Source organism: Crocodylus porosus, unplaced genomic scaffold (assembly GCF_001723895.1).
Source record: "Crocodylus porosus isolate Cpor-Errol unplaced genomic scaffold, CroPor_comp1, whole genome shotgun sequence".
Lineage (NCBI taxonomy): Eukaryota > Metazoa > Chordata > Crocodylia > Crocodylidae > Crocodylus > Crocodylus porosus.
In genome coordinates this window covers 15263525-15275521 of record NW_017728928.1, presented here as the reverse complement: position 1 = coordinate 15275521, position 11997 = coordinate 15263525, and the positions used below count along the sequence as shown (strand labels likewise).

Sequence of the window (11997 nt, the reverse complement as noted above, 5' to 3'; positions counted from 1 at the left end):
GAACGCGCACTTGGAGGGCATCATCTCCGACTTCGAAGGTAGGGGCGGCCTGGCAGCGGGGGGCTGGAAGAAGTGAGGTGCCTGGGCCTGGCCGGCGGCCCGCTTGCACCCCCCGGGATTTCTGGGGCGTGCTTTGCGGTCCGTGGGGTTGTTATGCCGCCGCTACCCCGCTCCTAGCTGCGCCCTCCTGTTCCCTGCCCGCCGGCACCCTTGGGCCGGGCCCCCTAATGCGGGTGAGGCCGAGCACGCTGCGCCTGGCGCATCCCAGCTTGGGCCTTCCCAGGCGCGCCCTGCGCTGCCCTGCTCCTCTAGCCGCGAGGGGCTCAAGAGCCAGCGCTGGAAGGTCTCTAGCCAGAGCCGCTGTAGGAAGCGCCTGGTTGAGACTGGTGCAGTTTCAGCTGCTTGGTACCGTGCGACTGCTTTGTGGCTGGCCGCTCCCCTGCCGAGCGTCCTGCAGAGGAGGATCTCTCCTGGAGGACCCTTCAGGCACGTGGGAGGCTTTGGACGACTGCCTTCTGACTGTGTGCTCTGGGCGCGCGCCCAGTCTGCTCAGTCTTTGGGAGAGCAGAAATAAATATCCCAGCCAAGCGTGTGCTCCTGTCGGATAGGTGAGTGGGCCAGTGATGGGCAAAACAGGATGAGGGGCCTCGTCTGAACTGGGCTTTGAGAACACAGGCATGACCAGTGGCTTTAGGCTCAGGGGAGCTCTATTTCTCAGTGCTGGCATGAGTCCTGGAAAGCGAATCCTATGGGGAGCATGAAGGCTGCTCGTAAACTGGCATGATCCACCTTCTCACAGTGGTCTGTAGAAAACCAAGAAACAGCAAAGTCCTGGGGAGCCAGCATGACAAATGATGGTCTTGGGGCTCCCTGCCTAGCTACTTCTTTGGCTTCCATAGTTGTAGTATCTGAATGCATCATCCACTCCTAATCAACTGAGCCCTGTGACCCCTGCGGTGCGGTCAGGTACAGCAGCATCATTATCTCTGTTTTATACTCGAGGAGACTGAGGCATGAAATGTCTTGCTCTGGCTGATACAGAATGTGTGTAGCAGAGCTGGGAGCTGGACCCTGGTCTCCTGAGTCCCAGTTTCACACCTTCATCTTAAGATCCTTTCTCTCCCTCGCAAGCATGGGGCACGCCTTCATTTCAGTGAGCCCTGTGGGGTAAGGAGGCATAAGTCTTCCACCCACACAAACACCAGCAGACTCTTGCTGTGCCCAGAGAAGGGTGTTTGTGCCCAAAAACTTGTAAAGAACAATTTTTCCAACTATTTAGGTGGTCTAATCCAAGGAACCTTGCCTGCCTAGGTCTTACTGCAGCGTTTACTGCAGGGTTTGTGTGAGAGGTGGAGGGAAATTGAGTCCTGTTACAAACTCTGTGCCATGCTAGTGGAGACTTGGAGTGAGAAAAGTTCCCCAAATGCTGGGTCTACTTTCCACTCTTGACTTCACTGCATGCATTCATTGTCCTTCAGGGACCTGTACTACAGTTCCCTGCTGCCGTGTGTTCATACTCTGGTGTAATTACAAGCCTCCTCCTTGCCTCCCCCCCCAACTGCATTTAAATCTCTGAAGAGTAAAGTAATTCACCACTTGGAGAACAACCGAGGATGATGAAGGCCCTGCTGTGAGCCTAAGGGCTGTTTGTTCAAGACTGTGTATGCTCCTCCATGCCAAGAAGCTGCCCAACAATGAGAGAAAATTTTGATCCCCAGAGTGAATGTTTTCTTGATGGCAGCTTCTGGCTGCATGCAGAGAGAAACCAAGAAAAAGCTGTGGATGTGTCTGTGGCCAAAAGTTCTGGCATAGCCTTGGACCAGGGGTCCAGGCTACTGTTTCACAGCTTAATTACCTCTTGCACGTCCATGGCAGGATGCCAAGAAGAGACCGTAGTAGTGCCAGCACCAATTATTCTCCATACCCCATGGAGTAGTGAGTGTAGCATTTGTCTCTTCTAGGTAGGCATCCCCACTTGACATGGCTCAAGGCCAAGGGGGAAGACTTGGCCATTAGATACACCCTGAAGTCATTGTTTAAAGATCATCTAGGAGCTGAAATCTTTCTGCAAGTGGCAGCGCAGTCGGTCTTCCAATAATCATATACTCTGCCGCCTCCTTCCCCGGCCTCCTGAGTTCCTTGTTGGCTCGGGGCTGAGGTTTTCACTTCAAACCAGTTAAGTCACAGGAGGTACAGTCGCAGGTCGTGGGCTGGGATGTTGGGATAATGCTGCAAGCCACCAATTAAGACATGGGAGCTTTGCCACATGTAGTGGGCCAGCACTGCGATGGCCATACTGCTGCTGAGCAGTGTGAGCATCCTATAAAGGGGGTCTCCTGGGGCAAAGAGCGCATGTTGCTGTGCTCCAGTTCAGTGAGCGCCAGGGTCCAAGCCAGGGGAATGCAGGCACCGGAGGAGCACCAGTTCCTTGCGATGGACCTAGGGAGGAACACGGTGCTGGGTTGTTCTCAGTGCAGCGCTGCTGGTGGAGGGGGTTAATAATCTCTTCTGAGCTGTGCAGCAGTGCATTCATCTACAAGCATGCACTGGGCTAGCAGGTAGAGTAAAGAAGGTTTTAATCCCTTTTAATGTGACTGGCAAGAATTCAGTCTTCTTGAATAAACACTGACAGATTTCTACCCCTCCCCCCAAACTCCCCTACCCATTATTTGGTCTCCCACTTGACAAGATTTATGCACAAGCATTGTAAATAAACTTGGGGGTTCAAGGCTTTGGCAGGTCTTCTGAAGAGATCCTCTTGTTGCTGGCTGAACCACACATTGTGCCTGTACTCTCCAGCCTTGCTTCTGTCAGCCAACGTCATCAAGGTCTCGGCCTGCCCAGAGGTACCACAAAATAAACCCCCCAAGGTCTGGCCAATTCTGCAATGCACTGGGGTCTGAACTGCAGCTAGCTCAGCTTTGCGTAATATGTGAAATAAAGATGTGTATGCAGCTCAGAAAGGAGACTCTTCTGGTTAAGCTACACAGGATGACTGTGACCAGCTTGACTACTTTTCTTTGCAAGTATAAACCCACACTTGCCCTAATCAGTCTGCTTTTGGTCATAGTATAACACATTTGGACAGGCTGATTATATATTTTTTAATGGGTCACAAATTATTTTTGCCTCAAACATACTATATTTTCTATCTGCGCTGTAGCTTATCACAGATTTATTACTGCAGCTTGAAACGCTGAAACATAATTAGGACATTCACGTCCTAAGTTCAGGAGCCACAAGTGATATGAAGGCATCGGGTAGGGAGGGGGTCTTGAACTTGTCGTGGTCCCATACCTTTGGGAACACTGCTTATCTTTACTATTTCAAACTGCTGGCTGCATTGTCTGGAAGAAGGGGGCCCACTGAAGGGGGATATAATTAGTAGTATTAACAGTTACATCTTCAGTTACTTGGGGTGAATTGTTCAGGGGGACGAGGGATAGAATATTAATAGGCTGGGTATACGTAATGCCGCTCTTCTGAGGATCTTACAGCTCCATGCAAACATTGTCAAATTAAGCCTCATAAATAATGGCCTTTAGAAAAGATACCCACGATTGAAATGCAGTCAGCTGCAGGGCTGCACGCAGCAGTTGTTAAACAGTACACCGACTCCTCTTCATTAGACATTCTTGAAGTTGAGGGAGCAGACATGATACTGCAGGCATCTTGTCCTTGTCTCTACTCACCTTCAATTCTGGTTAGCATTCCTGCCTTGTAATCATGTTGAAACATAATATTTTCTAGTGAGCATAAGTGCTAAATGACTCTAAGTGAGAAATGTTCTCATAACGGCTTGAAATTGCAGGGTAATCCAGAGAAGTAGAATGCAATTACCCGAGTCAGACCCTGGGCAGGACGCTACCGCTAGCAGCTCTGCTCTAACAGAAAATACAGTACAAGCTGCAGTCACCACCCGTGGTGGCTGCTTGGCTTTGCCGTTCATTGAGAAACTGCACCTCCAGCGGCACCGTGCCCAGCAGCGTGATGCCGGGGCATTGGGCCAGCACTGATTCAAAGGGAAGTGCTCTACCTGAGTCCCTCATTGCTGCCTCTTCCTAGGTGTGCTTTGCCCAGTCCTGCAGAGCTTGTGAATACTGAGGGGATTGCAGGTCAAAGTAGGGTAGCTCCTAGCTACCAACATAGGACAGTAGCTGCTTACACATTGTGCTGCTGTATAGAGCAGGATTCCTTTTGTTGTAAAAGAAAGCAAGGAACATCTGAATCAATTATTCACAAAAGTAAGGGCTTTTACAATCCAGTGCAGTACAGCTGGCTAGACTTGGGCGTTGTATGAGACAGCAGTTTGCAGGCTGTGACGAGAGATCTTCATTCTGAACTTTTGGTTCTATTTCAGCACCCCCCCCCACACACACACATGCACCCCCCTCCAGGGCACCTTCCTTTGTGACATGATATCACCCTTGATGTTCCTGTCACAAACTGACTGATCAGGGGCCATCCATGAGAACGGATTCTGCTGTGGTTTTGGGGGTAAATGAGAATAAGAGGTGGCTTTTTGTCGCAAGGGATCCAAGTTGGAAATAGATCCCAGGGGTTTCCAGGAATCTGACTCAAGTGGGTTTCTTCAGCCCCCCCCCACTTCCCTAAAATCCACTTCAGCAAATGCCTGGAATCCCTGCAGATGCATACCCCGGCCATGTGTCCCTCTGCCACTTGGCGCAGGCATTCCTCTTGCATGTTGCACGAGGCAAGCAGCTGTTGATGGCATGCTGCAGATGCTGAGAATCAGCCACGAGGCTAATATTAGAGAGCGACATGCCAGAGGGATATTTACAGTGCTCTGGGGGCAACACGACTTCCAATCAGCGTGGTGCAAAGCTAGAGAGGGAGAGGATGTGTCCAAGGTTTTCATAACACTACTTTGTTTGGGCCCAAGTCTGGTTTGGTCAAAATGTGTGGGCTTCTCCCTGATCACCTGCGTGCCGTGAGCAGTAGGCTTGTGGGTTGGGCTTTGATTCATCTGGGATCATGGTGGATGTGGATCACTGGGGCTCCCCAAATAGGGTTTCCATTATCTTGGTTCCTGGGCAAGTTTACAGTGAAGGAGATGGTAAGAAATCTTTCAGCTGCATCTTGGGGCAGCTCAAATGCTAGGGCAGAGGCTGAGGCTCTTGGGTATAGCCAGCCCCTGATCTTTTGATTTCGTACTGTACCCTGAGAAATAGGATTGGAACAAGTTCTTTTGTACTCGGGGCGTCATTCACAGATGCCTAATGCTAGCATTTCCCCTCCCCAGCTGACAGGGGAAGCAGGATGCTCAGAGATGAGCTACTGGCTTTAATATAATCCTCAAATGAAAGATTTTCAGGGACTGCTGAGTGTTGCCTCTGCCTCCTTAACAGCCTTCTGACTCCAAGACAGAAAGATGGTGGACATGGAAACTTCTTGTCAAAACAGCAAACATTTTGCACGGGGAAGCAGCCAGCTGGCTGGAGGGGAGGTGGCTCATTGAGTGAGCAGCAGCAGCATAAATACAGCCAAGTTGGGTTTCTGTGGTCAACAAAAGCAGATTTGCTTTTTGACTTTTATTCCCTATTTTTCTTATCCATATATATATTTTTGGGGGCGAATTGCACCAGATGGGAGAGGGGAAGGGTGCTTCTCTTGTTGTTCTGAGGTGCAGCCTGATGGTGATCATATTAATTGTAACATGCAGGAGTGTTAGGGGAACTGGTTTAAGTTTACCTCAGATGTAGAGAACATTTGGATATAGGTCAGCTTAATGCTGAACACTTCTCTGAAGGGTCACAGGTTGTATCTGAAGAAGCATCCAAAAGTTGGGGTGTACGTTCAAAGAAGTTACGTAACCTGGGGTTGAAGTAATGAACTAAAACTTTCTTACAAAAAGGCTCTTTCTCTGTGTTTTCTGCCCTGTCTTGGCCAGAAACACAAAGCAAAAGTTTGGCTCATGGTATTTCAGCAGTGCTGCTTCCAGCTCCCAGGTGCCTGTGAAGGCCTGGACGGCGGCTATCAAAACCTCGCAGGACCAGAGCGGAGCCTCCTCTGAGCGGGGGAACTGTTTATGGCTTTTCTGTCTCTCGCCAGATTGGTTTGCCCAATTTTAGCTTAAGCCTGGGTCTCTGATCTCAGCTTCTAGCAATGCTCATTCCTGACAGAGTAGCACAGACAGCTATAGAAGCCATGAGACCTGTGAGCAGGCTGGATCTTTTCCCAGCATATAGGTAATTCATGGAGCATCAGTAAACTGTGAAGGTGAGGGAAAGCGAGAAGAGAATTTCTTTCTGTGCCTGTGGGAGCTAGACTCTGGGAATAGCCCCTGACCTTGCCCTACTTTGGATACAGGATCATCCAGGGGTCTCTACTCCTAACTGCTTAGGTCCCCCCTCTTGCCCCTGGGGGCCAGCAGCAAGTGCAGGGCAAAGTACGAGTGTTCCCTGGCACCAGGGCAGGCCTGGGTGGGAGCTTCCCCATGTTGCATAGGAGGGGAAGCCCTGGTAGCTGTGGGGGAGGATAGCAATGGCAAGCACAGCATTGTGCTAAGAGATGGCAGGTGGTCAGATGCTGGCAAGGCCAAGGGCTGTACAAGTGATCTGAAGAGGTGTGGGCTGTGCAAATAGACAGAGGCTAGAAGTGAAGAGGGTCTTTGGTGCCTGCAGCAGCAGGGTGCCTGTGAGTGCCCTGGTTGCCACGTTCTGAGCCATCCAGAGCCCAGCCTAGAACCGTGCCTCCTGGAGCTGATCTCCCCCTCCACTCACTAGAGTTGCCAGCTTTTGGCTCCCACCTGTTCAGATGGGTAGAATTACCCTTGGAGCAACTTTCAGCCCAGCAAGTGACCGCAGAACTGCCTCTGGTCATGGGACTTGACGCCGAGGTCATGTCCCAGTTTGCCTGTCTCATGGTTCCCTGTTTTCCCTGTTCACCCTGGTTTCCTCTCTACCTTCCTACAGGCTAAATAGCCCATTTCGAAGAGGAATAGACCCCGGGCAGCAGCAGCAGGAACCAAACCCTGGCCTGGGACATGCTGGAAATTCAAAGATAATGAGGGAAGCTTCAGACCCCGGAACCACTCCAAATATTTACATTACTAGCTCTAATATTTAAATGACTGGGCAGTGTGCTTACAGCTGGCCAGACAAAACCACTGTCAGTGCTCTTCCTCTTCCTTCTCACAGGTAGCACTTTTTTAGTCATTAGAGAGACATGGATCTGAGGATAAAGATGGAGGCTTCTGGATCCTTTCCCCTCTGCATTCCACTTGAATCCAGTCTTTTTTCTTAAGGTTGTTTGGCATGTGTAAATGGAGGTGATGAGTTGGAGAGTATTTCCTGGGGGGAGCGGGTCCACATGTCCAGCATTGGGGATGATTCTGGCTTTCTCGGCAGAGGGACCAAAGACTGTACGTGTCTGATGACTCGGTGGCTGCCCTGTCACTCTTTCCTCCTCCGCATCCAGACGTGCTTACAATCATACTTTGTGCCTGCTGCCTTTCCTGTAAGATTCCTGCATCCTGCTGGGTGTTACTTCAGTCATCCCTCTGCCCTGCTTTGGCCCACGCCTGTAGACTTGTCTGATTGCTCTGTTGCTGTCTTTCACCAGCATGGCAGAGTGTTCTCCTTTCTGCCTTCCTTCACATGCGTGGGACCCTGATGGAGGAGAAGAAAGAGGCCTTGGGCACTGAAGAGGTTTATTGTTACCCCTGACTTGCTCTGAAAAGCTGCTGCTAAATTAATGGAAATATTATCACTTGGCATCTGTGACTTAGGCTTTCACACCACGATAATGTTTCCGAAGTCACCGGGCAAAGCTCAGTCTTCAGGACTGAGGTATAGTGCAGCCAGGAGGTGAAGGTCTGGTATGTTCAGGCATCTCTGAGCTAGTTTTAATCTACCTAACTTGTGTACTGATAGCAGCAAAACCTGGAGGCCCATGTTAAAGTGCAGGACCCTGGATACACACTGTCCAGCAGAAATCTGTGCTGCCGGGGCCACGGTGCTACCAGTACCCGACTTGGCTGGATTCCCACCTGTGACTGCCGGGCTGATGCACGTGTGTGTGGAGGGATGTTCCAGCACAGAGCACTGCGAATTCTGGGGTTTCTCGGCTCTTGTTTGAACCAAGCTCCAGCTCACCCTTCTTCTAGCTACCAGTGTGACCTTTGCCTTTGGAATAGATGGAGCCCATTCCCCCACCTGCTTTTTCTGTCTCTAAATGCCTCTTAGTTTGAGGTGTTACTTTAAGTGCTGTGCCAGCCCGATGCCACATACCCTGGCTTGTGTGAAGTGTTGCTTTATGCCTGACGGAGCTGGCCTGTCCTGAGGTTGCAGCTCGAGTGCTGCTGAGCAGCACCGGATTATGACATGTTGAGGCCCTAAGCTATGTCCAGCTTAAGAGGCCCCATACAATAAAAATAATCCAATGTATGTATATTTTTTGTCATATTAGAATGAAAATGTTCATATTTAGAGAGTCATTTTTCTCATATCTCCTTTATCTCCTTTACTTACTTATCAACTGATTATTATACAACTTGATATTGAGTCAGGGTTTTTTCTCTTATTTAGAGGCCCCTCATATTGTGAGGCCCCAACCTGTAGTTTAAGTAGTTTGAGCCTAAATCTGGCACAGCTGCTGAGACAGTGGGGATGCAGCAGCTGGAGTTGGCCCGAGTCCTCCCCTGCTAGTCCACTCACTTCATGCTGTGAACCAAGCCACTGTGAGCATTGCTCATGGGTACAGGTGCTCCCTGGCTTGGCTCATGACAGCGGGGGCTCAAAAAGGGTCACTTTTGCAATGAAGATATACCCTAAGACCAGGTCTCTGTGGACTCTTTCCTGATGAGACTGCTGCTGGCACAAGTTTCTCCCGGTTGGGCAGACCAGAGACCAGCAATTAGGCAGAACAGATCTGTCAAGGCTGGACCCGAGTACCCCGCTCCTCTCAGCGTTGCCCTTAGAGCCAGGCCCCGGTGCGCTCCAAACTGCAATTTTCTGCTTGATCAGCAATCTCTGCAGTGCCCCACGCAAGGGAGTAAGTGGGGCCTATTCTGTCATAGTGGCCCTGGGATCAGGAGGGAAGTGATAAAGCATGCACCTTAAGTGCCTCTCCTGCTGATGGAAGGTGTGAGGATAATTATAGTGGTTGGTGCAAATGCTGCTACCTGTGCTGGTTTTGGTGTGCCTGAAACCTGACCTGAAGGGACTGTGCCCAGAGTGAGATGGGAGTACTATCTTCACGGTCCTTTCAGTTTTCTTCCTCTCGTCTCCTTGTTAGTGCAGACAGCATTGGAGTGAGGCACATAAGGAACAGGCTATTTCAGTCCCTACTCCAGTGCTACAGATAGAGCTGAAGAGGCTCGGGTGGTGCAAGTAGAAAGAGGCTAGAGGTGAAGAGGGTCTTTGGAGCCTGCAGCAGCAGGGTGCCTGTGAGGCCCCTTTAGCCACTTGTTCTGAACCCAAGTAGACTCTGAATAAGACTCTGAAACTGCCCCTTTCTCCCATCCCTGAGTCAGCTCCTGGACGGGAGACCCCACATCCAAACTATTCTGCAATTGGTGGGTCGCTGGGGCTTGGAAACCAGATTCTGTAGTGTAGCCCCAGTTCTTAGTAATGACCCTCTTGGGGAAATTCAGAAAGAGCATTACCAGACTCCAGGAAATAAGGCAAGTGAATGTAAATTTCAGGGCAAAGGACCTGGAGAGAGTGTCCTGCTCAGTCTGCCACTCGCCGGCCGAGCGATGAGCAAAGCCCCTCTTCTCTTCAAACAGACTGTGTCACTTGAATGGACGCAGCAGTTATGCAGCCTTTTGATCCTGGTGACATGATGTGATCTGCCCATGGGGGAGGTAGAGCATGCGTGGGTGAGTAAGCATGGTCATGGCAAATGGGGTGAAGCCAGTGAGGATCAGGACAGACATTCTTACTGCCCTACTGCAAAAATCAGAATTTCCTTGCTAGGAGTTGGGGCTTGAATGTTAAATTGCTGTCGGAAATGTAAATGTTGAATGAGGCAGAAGAGTTATCCTAAATCTTGGCCTGCACTTTCCTTTTAAGTGACTTTCAGTTCACTGGGGAGGAAAGGAAGAGAAATCCCTCATTATTTCTTGGCACCAGCTGTTGGCCATCAGGGTATTTGCACGTGCTTGCTGGGTTCATGGCAGTGCCTAATTGCAATGCTGAAGCTTCCCTTTCCGCATGGAAGCCTGTGCTGCTTGGGATGTTTAGCAGGAACCACTTGACCAGTGGGTTGCTTTCACCATCCTACCCCCTTCTCCCTCGGTGGGTTGCCTGGGCTGTTTAGGGAAAGTGGCATGAGGGTGTGTTTATAGTGCTGTCAAGCTCTGTGGGGCTTGTGTATATTTTACTGCCGCTATGAACAAGCTGTTTCAGGACAGCATGACTTCTCGGGAAGGCAGAAAGGGCTGTTAAAGATCCTGTGGGCTTTTCCCAGTTGTCCTCCTTTGCCCTCTCTCACAGCTACCGGCACACCGCTGCCCTGTCTCTCTTATCGAAGCTCACCAGTGAGATGAGTTTGCCCAACTCTTTGGAGTCCTTAAGGGACCTGTGGGAGTGAATTGGCCTGCTTAGTAGGGAGTGTGAGGGCAAGATGGAGCTGTGTTGGCAGAGAGGGGTAGGGAGGGCTCCCAGGGTTAGAATAGCAGGGGGCTATGAGGCCAGATCTTGGGGACACCAGCAGAGCTGTGTTGTAATGCACATTGCAAAGCTCCTGCCCACACTCCCTTTGGCTCCTGCCAGATCTCTCAAGTCATTCCCTCTCCCTTGTATTTTAAAAAGCAGTCGTGTGGTGCCTCTGCCTATTAGGGTATGTTGTCAAACACAGATTGAGTCATTTAAACTATGAAGGATGATGCAGTCTTGTTTCCAGTAACAGGCATCAATCCTCTGTCAGTCCAAGCCCTACCACCCACTTTGCTTGATCTTAACACTTTTCCACCCACGCCTTCCCTTTTAGGACGCAGGAATCCTTGCAGCATGGCCTACCTTAGATGATGTGTTACCTGCTGCTTCATACAACCTCAGTGGCTGGCTGGCTCAAAGCAATCATTGCTCTTTAACCCTTTGTGGCTGTTATTCCACGAGTGCCCAGCACAGCACTGCCAAAGCAGAGGTTGATGTACAATGTTTTGCAAGAGAGACCACAGTGCTGATGACCTTCTGGCTATAAATTAAAAGCACAGGTGAGGTTGAAAATTCACCTGCTGATGAATCTCTGGAAGAACAGCATGGCTAGCAAGAAGTGCTGGAAAAATGAAAGGAAACCCCCAAGCCAATCAGCATGTTTTCTCTTATTTTTTCCAGTGTTTCAGTAAGATCTTTTAAACATATCTTACTATACAAAGCTGGCTAGTAAGAAATGTCTAGTCATTTTCCACTAGAGGCCCCGCAGTACTAAGCACTCACAAATGTCTGCAGTTCCTCCTGCAGAATTGTTATAAGACATCTTCAACATTATGGTCTTTTTATTATCTCTGTTTCTAGAAAAGTCTTTAAATGACTTTCTTTCTGCACCTTTTGTCTATATGCCTGAAAGCACTTGAGAAACATTAGTGAACACAGCCTCTTCGTCTCCCTGGGAGGGACAGAAGTATCATTGTCTGCATTTTCCAGGTAGGCAAACTTAGGCACAGAGTAGGCAAGTAATTTGACCAAGGTCACCCAGCAAATCAGTGTCAGAGGTAGGTTTTGAATCCAGGGGGTTGATTCACTGGTCCCATAAATCTTGTGTAATCACCTGTGCCATGACAGAATTGTTGTAAACTGCATTGTTTGGATTTAGTAGCATTTTGCGTTTGGGTGATGAGTATACAAACTGCAAGGTGCTGGAGATTTAAGCCTAAGATGTTTTTATATATTTAATATCATGAAGAGAAAGCTAGGAATTTGACTTGATCTGCTTGATGGCTTTGATCTACCAAACTTTGGGGCAAAGCATCCACGCAGAAGATAGGCGGGTGATCCAGGCTGACCTGGACAAGCTCAGCAAATGGGCAGA

The 11997-nt window shown here is 49.7% G+C and overlaps 1 protein-coding gene and 1 long non-coding RNA gene across 3 annotated transcripts in view; one reads left to right on the top strand and one right to left on the bottom strand.

The window, feature by feature from the left end:
- The window catches only part of LOC109315130, a 13883-nt gene extending 5273 nt beyond the window's left edge, over nt 1-8610 (bottom strand). Inside the window, exons 1-2 of the long non-coding RNA XR_002102434.1 lie at nt 8346-8610; nt 3141-3148 (exon numbers count right to left, since the gene is read on the bottom strand). This is a non-coding gene — a long non-coding RNA (uncharacterized LOC109315130). The remainder of the gene's footprint in view (nt 1-3140; nt 3149-8345) is intronic.
- Nucleotides 1-11997, top strand: part of SEPT9 (septin 9) — a 245154-nt gene that overhangs the window by 115078 nt on the left and 118079 nt on the right. The gene's annotated exons all lie outside the window — the stretch shown is intronic.